The following is a 13431-nucleotide window of genomic DNA, read 5'->3' as shown; positions in this document are numbered from 1 at the left end:
GCGAGCGACCGGCAGGCACACGAGACCGGCGCGCGTACGTTCCAGAGTATCTCGTCGCAGGCCGCGTGACAAACGGTCAGCGATATTAAAATCGTCGCGGGAACACGTTTTTCGTCCGGCCGCGGCGAACTGGAACATTGCTGCTGGCCCGTTCGGAGCATACGCAATTTGTAGCTGTATGCGTGAGTGACGCGTGACTAACCATTCGCGTGTCATGTCATTTCTCTTTGATAGTAGTGGAACCACGCTCTTCCCATTCAATGCGGTCCCACCTCCTCCTGCACCCTCTGCTCCTCCTAACCTCTCGCCCCCACCTGGCACGATTACAAATTAATTGAGAGTGAAACGCGAACGCACCGGTAAACGCTTTGAAAACGACGTCGACGGGAGCTAGAGGCGCTAATCATGAATAATGAATGCCGTGCCGGCCCGCCGCAGAACCCGCTTAGAAACGCGCTGCCCAACACGCGGATTTCGTACGATAATCCCGCTAAAGCCAAGGGATTTTCCGAATGTTAAATCGACCGACCAGCCACGCGCGCGTCCTCGCGAGATTAATCGCAACGAATGTCGAAACACGGTGTTAAAGCTTTTTGAGTTTTGACGAAAATGGTCATTACCTTATTTCCGCGAGAGAAAATAATTGATATTAGAATTGTGAAATTTCTTCGAGTGAGAAACTTCAGATATTTTATTACAATACGACAATTAACGATTCTAAATGAGATCCGACGATTAGGGAAGGTTACAAACAATGACAACGCAAGAAAGACGGAGCTTATCCTCGAACCCTTCTTCACTTCTTTCCACTCAGCCCACAATCTTCAAGTTTCTGTTTGAAACAATCTCATAGAAACTTCATACTTCATAAAATCGAATTAGAAAAAGTCGTACTTCGTAACTTCGAATCGCAAGAAAGTCAAACAATTCCACTAAATAGGACGAAACGAATGGAAAGTGCGAACGGGTAATGTTGCACGAGACGTGAGCGCGTGCACCTGTTTCGTCAACGCTAGATTTTCTCTTACACGGTTTAATTGTAATCGAATCACGGTGACAGTTAGACGTATTGTCCTCGGCGGCCAGTTCTGGATTCGTTGGCCTGAAAACGGCTGACTATATTTGGCCACGAAACCGGTGGCCGCACGCGTATTCGACTGAACACGACGGAAATTCATCGCTCACCGTGCGCGACGGAATCGTGTCTCTAGAGTGCCGTATGCTCTCTTTTTCTCTTCCCCTCTTTCCTCCCCTTCTCTCTCCTTCGCCAAGCACATATATCCCATTAAGTTCGTTAACCGAGGCACAATCGTACACGGTCCCCACGAATCGAGCCTCGCCGATTTTATGCGCCGTTACCACCGATCGACAGCTTCTTCTCGCGTTTCGAGTTTTTGAGCCGCGTTTCACGGCAATTACGTTCCATGACTTTCCTCGAATTCGTCGCGCAGTCCGTTTACGGAAGGCGGAACAATAGAGAACCAACGACACGAGTCTGATCGACGGCTGTTTCTACTGTGATTGATTGCTGACCGACGCCACTTTCGATCCTCCAGTAATATCGTGTATGTCTATGCCGAAGAGAAAGAGAGTGGATCGTACTTAACGAGATTCATAGGTTAACCTCGTACGGAATTGGTACATGGAATAAATATCGTTAACGATCAGATTCGCCCTAAAATTCGTTCGCCAGAGAACGAGACGAGATATCAACCTACTTTGGAAACACGGCGCTCTCGAGTCGCGATCGCAGCCACCCTCATCCCAGATGTCCCGAGTCAACTCGAAAATTCAATCCACTCGAACGAGAAGACGCGACAGAGGTCGCAACCCCGTTTCCCTCCAATGAGCATCTACGAAAGAGAGCAAAAAGAGAAGGAAAGGAAAAGTCCCACCGATCCGAGTACTCTCAATCAACGGAAGCTTCTCCGTCTCGCAATCTTTGGAGATTACGAGCACAGAGAGAAACGTAAGACGGCTTGAAGTAACCCCCATGACGCGAAGGAAGGGTGCACGAGGTCTGTCCCGCTCCAAGACTCCGGGGATGCGACGTCATATCGATCAGGGACTTTCGGAACGGCCTAGCAGAGGGAAGGCTGAAAGCAATATTAACGAAGAAGAAGACGAGCACTAGGTCTATCTCCTCTTCCACCCCTCTACAACCACTTCTTCTCTTTCTCTCCCTCTCCCTCTCTCTTCTCTCTCATTCTCTCTTGCCCGTACTCTGGTGTCCTTGTCCGATCTGCTGGAGGGGAAAACGAAGGTACACTAACCCCAGATCCGAAGCAGCAACCTCTCTCTGCTAGGCGCGGCCTTCTGACGCCCGCTCGATAGAAACCCGACCGGTTCCAGCCAATGGGAGGAACGTACGAAGATAAAGCAGTCGTCCGATTGGTCGACGCGCTATTCAGACTGACACCGTGCTGATGGGAAACGGGCGAGCCACCGAGCCGCGTGGAGATGGAACTGGTCCCACCAGCATCCACGGACCTGGGGATTCTCCGTGCCGAGAACGAGAGTCATCTGGCGAATGCCGCTGGAGGCCGTTTTCGACGGCTGATTCTACTTACGTCTCCACGAGGATTCCAAGGAAATTGCCACGGGGTTCGAGCGAACGGACCTAGAGTGTCCTAGAGCATCGAATTGGGTCGAGTATCGAAATTTGGGTTCTTTAGAGGGGAAAAATTGTCTTAGCTTGCAATTAGTATAGACAAAGTAGTTTGACGAGGCATAACGAGTCCCTGATTATTCCTTTTTTAAATTCGTCATTTTTTAATGTGTTTAAGATAATCGCGAAGTTGAAGTGCTATAAGCAAGAATTTTTATAATAAATAAGAAATATCGTTTTAAATGTAATATTTATAATTCGAGTTTTATCTTATCTTTTATTTTAACATTAGCGCATACAACGATTAAGTTTGCATTCAGCATTTTTTTTTGTTTTCGCTACTTATGCCGTTTACTGATTAAAATCTCTCGATTTTTCTAAAACAGATTATAACGATTGTGTTGGAGCAAATGGAAATATTGGTGAAGAGTCGAGGAGTAATAGTTTGATATATTTGCTTTGCGATTCATCTGTTTCTTTAATTAGGTTTGCTTCTGAAAATTCAAGGGAAATAGCGCGGTTCAAGTGATGACAGATTCTCGAGTAAGGGACCTTGATCGACATCCTGATATTGCGGTAGAGACGTATTCTAAATTTTGTAAATTGGCAATATTTCAAGCTAGATTTGAGTCGCTCCAAAACTCGTGTCCCGACTGGTTCCATCAATCGTGAGAAAGAGAAATTAATTAGCGTAATTGAACCCGAGTGTAATTTGAAGGCTTCGTTAACACTTTCTTTATGCTAATCTCGAAATACATGTATCTCGACGTCGTGCATAAGTAACTGCAGAGTTATTAGCAATCCTTATCCACTTCCCAACATCGTATCATCCAATTTCAAGGTAATCTAAGATTAACGAAGATTTACTTCATCCGTTAGCTTTGAAGATTAAACGTATCTTTGAAGAAACATAATAACAGTAAAATATTAATAGCAAAGAAATTTCTAGATATTTAATAAAATACTTTATTCTTCATCTAACTACAATTAAATGATTTTTCAATCTAAATATCTAACTACAGTTTTTTGAAAATTGCAAATGATTGAAAGCAAAGCCACATCGAACCTCTGTTGTTCTTCGATTCATTACATACACATGTTATCTGCCGAAAGTTTGGAATTATAGCAGAAATGTAAAAAAGTATAATTTTTCTCTCCGACTTGCGATTCTTTTATCTTGGTAAATTCTGTAGTCAAAAATCCATCGAGACGAAGAAAATTACCGAAATTAGTAGAACATCCAGTACATGTACAAGTAAAGAAACGGCTGCAAATGTTTGGTTGATATTATCTGTCATACATTACAGCAATTTATAATCTCTACACCTATCAAAAACTATCAAAAATGAACAACCGATAAATCTTGGAGATCCGATCTTCCACTCTTTCCAACATGACAATAAAGAATCTATCCAAGTAATATAACCAGTCTACTCTAAATTCAGCATATCTTGAGACGTTTCATGCTTCACGGTATCTTAAGGTGAGCTTGAAGAGGCAAAGAATCGGTAAAATCGGTAACGGATCCGGGATGCTCGGTTCGGGCCCTTGATTCAGGCAGCGGTGCATCGTCTAAGCTCGGGGGCCGATTGCATTATGTAAAATACGGTGTTTCGCTCGCTACGTTATCTGGCTGGTGTAAGAGTAAATAAGTGCAAAGATATAACGGTTAATTTCCGTGTTAACCGCGTTTTATCGCGACGTCTATCCACAGCGAGCCGCCCAAGCAGCAGGATGCCGACTCTTTTCAGTGTGAATCTGCCGCGGTCGCCTGTTCCACGTGTGTCTACCTTAACGCTCGCACACGGCCAGACACGCACAATAGCCATACCTTTACACACGGACATTCTCTACGTTGTAGAGCCTACAATATTCACGGTGTACATGCACACCTGTCCACCTTTGGGTCTCTCTGATCACGGAACGTGTGTTCCACACGGTCTCGCGTGTTACCGTGCGCTCGCTACGTTGCTCGGGCTTGCATCTCGCGTTGAACGAGGACGTTGCAGCCAGAACGCGCGGACACGAGCTGAGAAGAGCAGACAGAGAAGGAAAAAGGGGGCGGCGGCGTTGGTGGTGGTGGTGTTCGGAACGAGGACACGGGAGGGAAGAGGGCAAACGGTCTCGGTGCGTGTGCGCGTGCATCAAGTATATTTATGTGCGGCACCGTCACGTGGGGAAGGATCGTAGATTGCGGCCTGGGACATGCCGGTGTTGGTGAATGAGGTTGACGTGGATAAATGGTATGTTTCCCCGCGGGAGACGTATACCCGGTGATCTTCCGGGCCCTGGACTCGCCGTACAACGGCCGATCGGAGTGCCACGGAAACTCCAGGAAGCGCACCGCCTCGATGCTCGTCGTCACAGCCCCTCGATTGCCACCGTGAATGTCACCAACCGTCGACAATCACGCTGGTACCGCCTGGTCGTCGCTGGGAGGTTCTCTCGATGCTCAGATTGAATTGTTAATAACGGAACGACTTAACGATAGTGTCTAAAAGTTCGTGGAAGATCGAGTCCTGATATCATAGTGGTGTTTCTGATCGTCTTCCATGTAGCAACGTACGAACAATATTCTTCCATCGATTTTACAATATTATTTCCCATAATATTAAAATATTGTTATCCTAACAGCTATGCTTTTAACTTCTACAAAATTTCATCGACAGTATCTTTGTACTTATCAGAGTCTTCTTATATTTAGATTAAATTATTTTATATTAAAATATTTCTTTTTTCCTTAAAAAGAGAAATCGATAAAAATCTACTTATCCTGCATTTTGCCTGTGTTCCTTCACATAGAGCCAAACCTTAAGTCACAATGAGAAGCCAGGAACGCAAGGAAGCGCGTTTCGATGCGTGCCACAACGCACACCGTTAAGACCGACACAAGAAGAAGCCTGGAGCTGGGAGTAGCTCGAGTTTCATTCAACTCGACACGGGTCGAGGCAGAAACGCGGGAAGCTTTCACCGTGGCGGCGTTCGAAATCTAATTAATCCGTCCGCCATTCAGGCAACGGCCAGCCACTTCATAAACACGATCAAGCCCGCGTGCAAGCTTGCGTGGGCGGTGAATCAGATCTGGCCAAGATAACGATCATTCGCGTAGCGTTTCGCGTTCGGTTTCTCCCGCTTTTACGAATCCTGTTAAGTTCGTCTCATTGTTCTGGCCGGCCTGTCAGGCGAAACGGAGGCCGAATGCTTGGCAACGAATCCACATAGACAGAGAAGGAAGGGAGGGAAAAGGTAGTGGATGACGGCGAAACAGGAGGTGGAGGACGGGTAGGAGGAATAAGAAAGCAAGGCAGGTCAGGCAAAGGCAGTAGAGGGTTATCTGATCGCGAGCGCGCGAATATCTTCTCGGCTTCCGGCGCCCAACCCGTGATTACCGCGTCGATTGTCTGCAAATGGAAGCTGAAAAAATGCATCTCACACTCTATAAGAAAAGCATAGTTCCCCTCGTGGCGAGAGCGAGCTGTGTGTTCGCGCTGGCGATATCTCGGTTAGCATCGTCCCACCTGCTTGGACGCGTTTAAGAATCCAGCATCGATGCGCCGGATCTTCCTCCGGATTATTTCGATCTATATTTCGCCGTCTTTTTTTATGATCTTAACGTATTATGTTAACTATTGTCAATTACGAATATTCGGACGCATATTTGCGATATATGTAGACATCGAAAAATTTTAATTTGTATTTAATGCTTTGCGATATCGGTGAATAGATTTGTAATATAATTGTTAAGTGTTAATAGCACTAAAAAATATTCGACTTGTATGAAATATATGTTAGATTTTGTGTAGACACGGTAGATATCTTAATTATCTAAATGTTGAGCAATTAAAAGTTAATCACATATTCCGACACATTGTGTACTAGAATCAGGAAATGTTCAGAAAATGAATTTGTTCGGTTAAACTTTAAATTAGATGTTGCATTTTGTGTACATTAATTGGTCTTCTTACGGATTCTAGCCAAATTAATGCAATAAAAAATAATATTTTGATAGGTAACCAACAGTGAAAAAGTAGATAAATATATTATTCTCGAGTCATATCCTAGCACAGCAAATTTGAAATTAAAAGCAACAATGCATCAGAGAATCTAAGGAAGGTTTTAAAGAACACGCATGCACATCAGAGAAATGGAATATCTAGATTCTAGATACATAAATCCGCGCTTCGAACGAGCCGCGTTCTCCTATCGCATAAATATGGATTATTCTCGACCGATACCAGAGTTACAGTTCGTGAGCATGTTGAGTTGGAGCAAAAATGAGGCGTTCCAATGGGAGAGAAGAAAAGAGTACACGTGAAAAATAAATTTAAACGATAAGCGGAAAAATGAGACGAAATAGTGGCTGTCTCTGGTTACAGGAATCATTAACATCGCACGTATAATACATGTATATCGAATAACTTGTCTTATACGATATATATGATATACGATATACGATTATATATGATATTTCCAATATTTCATATCGTTATTTGGATCTATAGGTTTGCCATGAATAAAGAAGTATCTCTCCTTATCTCTAATTGTCAAAATAGCGATTTATTTGAAACATCGAATAATTTGTTTGAAACATTTATGCGTAAAACATTTTCATCAAAATCCTTCCAAGCTTACTACCTTGATAAATAGTTATTTTATTAAAATTTTCGAAAATACCGGCGCAGTATTTGGTCCTGATTTCTTCGTCGCTCGTTATTCACGATAGAAATTCCAGGAAATTTCGGTAGATTAATGATCACGCTGCAAAATCGAACGTGTACAATTAATTCCGCGAAAATTCCACTCGCTGAAGCATCTAATGATCTAATATTTCTCTCTCGCGATCAATTAAGCTGGCCAAATCTGCTATTTTGAAATGGACCTTGCACGATTTAAAATATACAATACTTATTGGAAATAATCATGAAATTTTCAATCCCATCGTGGCGACTGGAGAAACGAATAAATCCCCCATCGACCGATGTACAGCGCTATCAAATCGAGCATCTGATCGCAAAGGTCCACTCCAATTACTCCCCTCCACAGGAAGAGAAGAGAAACGCAAAATCATTGGATAACACTGTGGCGTCGTAACAACGGCGGAACCGTCGTCAAACCGGAAGTAGACCGGCAAATGAAATTATAAAAGTTCCATAAGAGGCGTGATGTTTTTTCCCTGGGATATAACAATGTTTCTATGCCGTTAACTGGCGGCCATTTATCACGGGCAACACGATACGCATTTCCTACTGCCCCGTGTAAGGAAATCGACCAACCCTCGCTCTTGCGTTTTTTCTTTTTCTCTCTTTGTCTCTTTCTTTCTCGCTCCCTGCCCCACCCAAACGAACGTTTTCCCCCAATAACAAATGTGGAAATACAGGAACTGGACGGCGAATAAAATAAAAGGGACGAAGACGAAGATGAGAATGAAACTCAATCGGAACTCAACACATCCAAATGCCAGTGTTCCACAACACTATTCCATAGAAATGGAGACAAAGGCGAATAAAAAGATAGAAGAGACTCAAAGAAGAAATACGAACGAAGTGACACGTAAAGCTTTCCATCGGCCATAAATACGCGTTCTTCCTAGTTCTTTTTCCATCCGGCAGCTTTCCGCCATATTTATGACGGTGAAACGACGCGATCCAGCAGCTAGGCGGGGTAACCCCGAAGGAATGAAATCCTCGTTATTCTTCGCGGCCGGTACGTTCGGTGTCTAGCATCCGGCGGCGGCGCGATTTATTTGAGCTTCCGTCTTTATCGTTGGCCAGGATCACCACGGGTGAAAGAGGATATAGACCATAACCACTTCGCGTTGGCTGGCTTCCTTCGCTCGTGGATCCCATATCCTATTATATTGCGCGCGAAAACCGCTGGCAAATGTTGGATGAACGCGAGGAAGAGTAGGGAGAAATAGGCACAGGGTGAGAGAGGGAGAGAGAGGGAGAGAGGAAGAGAAAAAACGAAAAGAGAATAAACGCGAAGACTCATTAAGAGGCTCGATGATAAAGTGAGTTATGGTACTCGCGGGGAATCGAGCCATTCCGCGAACTGTGATTGTAACAGTGTTTCTGGCTTGCTGCACCCGCGCCTTCGTTATTTATGTAAGCTCGTCCCGCGAAAATGTAACCGACTACCCTGAAATGGGAACGCCGTTCTGTTATCGCCCCGCCATACGTAATTCGTGTTTCTTTGGCTCGTCCTAGTTGGAAGAAGGAGAATAGAATTGTCTTACAGGTGTGATTTACAAACCATACGATACCTCCTCCACGAAACTTTCCAATAATTGATAGTGACTCGTTGACTTTGCGACAAGCTAAATTGTTTATTAACACTTTCACGGCTGCTCATACACTTTGGCGTTTAGACTTCAGTACATGTTAGAAATTACTTTCAGTCTTCGGTTATATCATTTGACTATTTCTGTCGCATAATTATATTGTATAAATACAGCAAGCCCAAGTTAAATAATTTGATATACCGTATCAGGCTTGATTTAAAGTAACAAAGTGTTTCGAGAACACGCACGTACAATAGTATTTTGAAAACGTTTCAATGATAAGAAAAGAATTTGTAATACAGTATGTAATTCCCAATTAGCAATCTAAATGTAACCTTTCTCCTCTAGTCTTTCTTTACATAAAAATATAAATTCTTTTGTAAAAACCCCATTCTCCGGGAGCTTCGTACCAACCCAAATCAAAGTGGATCAATTTCAAGCTTGTATTTACACACTGCTTACAACCATTCTACCTCTTTTGCATTATTATCTTATTAAAGCGTTCGCATAAATAATTCCATCGATGTCGGAAGCTATCAGCGACATCCTCTATCGGCCCTCGTCGTTCCTGGCCGCTGTTTAGTTCACCTGGTCTGACTCCGGTGTAAGCCGAGCGATAACCGTCGTTAACGGCGTGAAACGGATGGATCGAACGTTTCTCAACGACAGGAATCGACGAGGAAGGCTTGGATAAACAAGTCGACGGCTGCCCCATTCGGCGGGTTGTCAAAGAGGACAAACGAGAATGTCGTATGGCTGGAAGTTGACGCGAGCCAGCGCGAGAAGCGGCTTCCCTCTGATGTCTCTAGCCAAACAATATCGTCGCTTGTATTTTTGGTTGTTCCAATCGGGGTTCGTGTTATTTTTGCGACGAGGGGGAAATCGTTCCGCGGCTTCCTCTATTGGTGCTACTTCCCTGGCGATTGTCTTGCAATTAAGGTTTAATTGCAAGGGTTTGCGATAAGGGCTGGAGTGCAATTAAAAAGTAACCGTTTACGTACGTAATGATTTTATTAAACTTTCGCGAAAGAGTTTATGCAATTTGTTTTAAACGTCAGTTTTGCATCTGTCGTAATTTATTCTAATGAGAAATTACGCGCGTCTCGACGAATCTACTGTCACAGGCGGACCGTAAGCTTCAGCTCTGATGATTCAACGTTTTCCGGTGTCTGATACACTTTCATGAACTTCGTTTGTTCTTCTAGTGTAAGAGGACTTGATAAGTTTATAATAATAATATTAAACAGTGTATTTAATTACCAACCAACCTTTCTATTCATTTCAATTCTTCGTTGTTCAAGTAAACTTAAAATCTCAAAGATAATGCGATAAGTGACTGATGATAACAATGTTGTAATTAATTACTCGGCAAATGTCACGAAAATTATATTTAGAAATATCTAATTAGTACCAAAACACCGATATTCGATTGATTAACTCAAATATTTAGGAATTTCTTTTATCATATTCTTCGACACAACGTCATACTCTATTTGGGATTTAAATCGAACGTATATTCTTTCTATTAATTCCTAGTAAAAATCAAAATTCTATTATTTATAGATACGAACGTTTATCATAAATTTTACGTAACGACTAGCCTTATTTATGCTCTTCTAACAATTTTCATATGCTTCAAATATTCAAATATTATTCCAGGGAAACATTCCACATTACCAATGGCGAACAGCCTTCATCCCATTCACGTTTATCACTGGTGCATCGCATCATCGATGGCTTGACCGTTTCGCGGTCGCAAATCCAAGGTTTTACCTTTGTGTGTATCGGTTGGCTGGGTCCTCGTACATAATCGTGACCGCAGAATGGTTCCGGAGCGTCATATCCTTCGGCACGATTAAAGAACCGACGACTTTAATCCCGGACGAGTGTCCACGGGAACGCTGGGAATACGATTCCAGCATAAAGCGACGACTTTATGGTTATTCGACGTACGATTCGCTGACGGGTTCACTTTGTGGAAGACAACGGGGCTGGAAGGAAGAGGAACAGGGAGGCGGAGGAAGACGATGACGAGGAGGAGAACGAGGACGACTCACGAAGGACGACAAAACGCAGCAGCCACGCCGGTTTTGCTACCTGAACGCTTGCTCCCAGCGAGAGCTTTCTTTCATCTAACGGGTGACGCGTTGTGAATTGAAATATTTGACATTTTAAAGTAAGAAGTAATTCGCTTCGTTTTTCATTTTTCGACAACAATCCATGTTCAGTTCTGTCACTTCAAGAATTTTTCAATTTCGGTGTTTTACTATTTGGAAAATCAGATTTGACGTGGTACAGAACTTTCGGTTTATTGAATTCTGTTTGTGTTCGTTTAGTTAATTTTGTTTGTTCGTGTCGATAACTTTCTCGATATTACTCGGCTTGTTTTTTCTTCCTTGTTCAGTTAATCTTTAGAATCGAATGCAACAAAATTTCTTTTTTTATTTTATCGTTAATAATAGAACCTTATCTTTCCTGATGTTTGCCTAAAGAAGACATTACTGTACAATGTAAAGTAGATAGATTTCTTTTTAAACAATATTTTTTTACTGCTTTCTTAAAATAGTATGTCTCTAATTTATTCAGTTAATGTGGTAAATTTATAGTAATTATACTTCATAGTACTCTTATTTTTGAACTGCATTAGCGGACAAATTCCTCTTTGGGCTAATCCATTTGTTATTTCGCTAAAGATAGAGATGGTTACTGTAAGGGAATTTGCTGTATCCAGAGGCTTTCCATGGAATCCCTCCTTGATTGCGTGAACTGACTGTTAACGTAGCGCAGAAATAGCGGAGAAACATTTCAGAAATAAACTGTGAACTTCACCGTCAGGTGTAGCCATGAATCAAGCCGAACTTCGCCGTTTCTCATTCCTAAAACGAAGTCCTCCGCCTATCCAATGATCCAATCGTTTCCTCTCTCTTACTGAACCCGATATTATGGTACCAGCACATACTGTTATTTTGCGATTTAGTTTCACGATACTTCTGCGTGCCTTTAAATACATTTTTAGTATCTCTATAAGGCGAATAAAAATTTGTACAAATAATTAACGCAGCGTGAAATATCTAGGTACTACATTCATCGTGTTTATCCTCATTAATTCTCCTTGCCTTGTGCGTTCGTTTTAAACTTATCTTCGATTACAGACACATTTATTACAGTATTTAAATCTCTCCCAGCGCACCACTTACCTTTAGGCATAAAATATTTCATAAAATCACTCGTTAATATTTTTTATCACGACCTTTTTGTTGTTCTTTCTCCTTTTTATTGTTCCTTTTATATTTGTTATGCAAAGCGGTTTAAATTTTCTAAAAGGAGGAAAAGGAAATTTTTGTAAGATTGAAAGAGGGTAGCTTAATATTAATTTTATCAAATAACCAACTCTTTTCTCCTTCTTCCTCGGTCAAATTTGGTAGAATTCTGCTCTTATTTCAAAGAAACGATATTCCTATATTTTATTCGACGAAATATACCTTCCTCAAATTTTACTTAAATTTGTCTAAGAATTTTCTGAACAACCTTATACGTTAGTTTAAATTTCCTTTCAATTTTTAAATTCACAAACTTTCGGTGAAAGAACCAAAGAACGAAACAGAGACTAATTCGATATCCAATCGTCCACGAATGCTCTTCTCCAGTAAAGGGAAACCTTAATCGCGATTCGACGCGCGTATCGGAGGAGGAACCTGAAGACGACGGCAGTACACCCTATAGAGAGACAACAGAAGGGTCCTGCGCGCGAGAGGCGTAGACCACAGAGAAAACGCGGCGTGCTGGGAGTTGATGTGTGGCCATTGTGACGGAATTTTGATAACGACAGGGAACGCCACGGGGTATCCCGCGACGCTACCCGCGATTCGGACGTCGGACATAATTCTCGTAAAATTCTCGGCTTTATGGTAATGTCCCTGTCTCTGTATTGCCATGGCAGGCCGCGTCAGCTTCGAATTTTCTCCCCGAACCGGCTCGATGATTTTTTTCTTATCACGATCGGCCAAGAGCTGCCAGATGATTCTCTGACCGACCAGTAATGTCCCTCTTAACTCTGGAATCATCGTATAAAACATCGAACGTGGAACTTTTAGTTGTTTCGAAAGATACGAGCGACAGATATTTTCCAGCTTCTTGAATTTTTATTCTTTTCAATCGAACCTTTTCTAAATCGTCTGGATTTAGTGTCGATCGTTCGAGGATGATGTGCTAAGTATCGATATGTTGGCTGCTGGATATGATTTTCAAATATGTCAAAGCGTGCGATAATAAATTTGTCGAACGTGTCTACAATTGAATTAAACGAATTTCTAAAATCATTCACTTACGTCATAATGTAGTGTGGCCTATTCTTGTAATTTAAAAAATCATTGCTATCAGATGTAGCCAGGAAATAGGAGTAATTGATAATTACACGGTAACATAGAAGAAACATATTTTTACTCGACTGGTGCGACGTATGTTAAGATAAAATTCATGAATGATTTTCTCAAAATTTACGACGTTAAAGTAATGTTATCACCTGGACATCAATATGCCGTAA

General features: G+C 42.2%; 1 long non-coding RNA gene across 1 annotated transcript; it reads left to right on the top strand.

Annotated features, from left to right (window-relative positions):
- The first annotated feature begins 3 nt into the window (after positions 1-3).
- Positions 4-11736, top strand: LOC112212276. Its single transcript, XR_004461122.1, has 2 exons — positions 4-34; positions 10548-11736. It is a non-coding gene; the product is annotated as an uncharacterized LOC112212276 (long non-coding RNA).
- Positions 11737-13431: the final 1695 nt, after the last annotated feature.

Source organism: Bombus impatiens, unplaced genomic scaffold, assembly GCF_000188095.3.
Source record: "Bombus impatiens unplaced genomic scaffold, BIMP_2.2 scf_0142, whole genome shotgun sequence".
Taxonomy (NCBI): Eukaryota; Metazoa; Arthropoda; class Insecta; order Hymenoptera; family Apidae; genus Bombus; species Bombus impatiens.
Note: the sequence above shows the minus strand (reverse complement) of the source record. Positions and strands in the feature narration are given on the sequence as shown.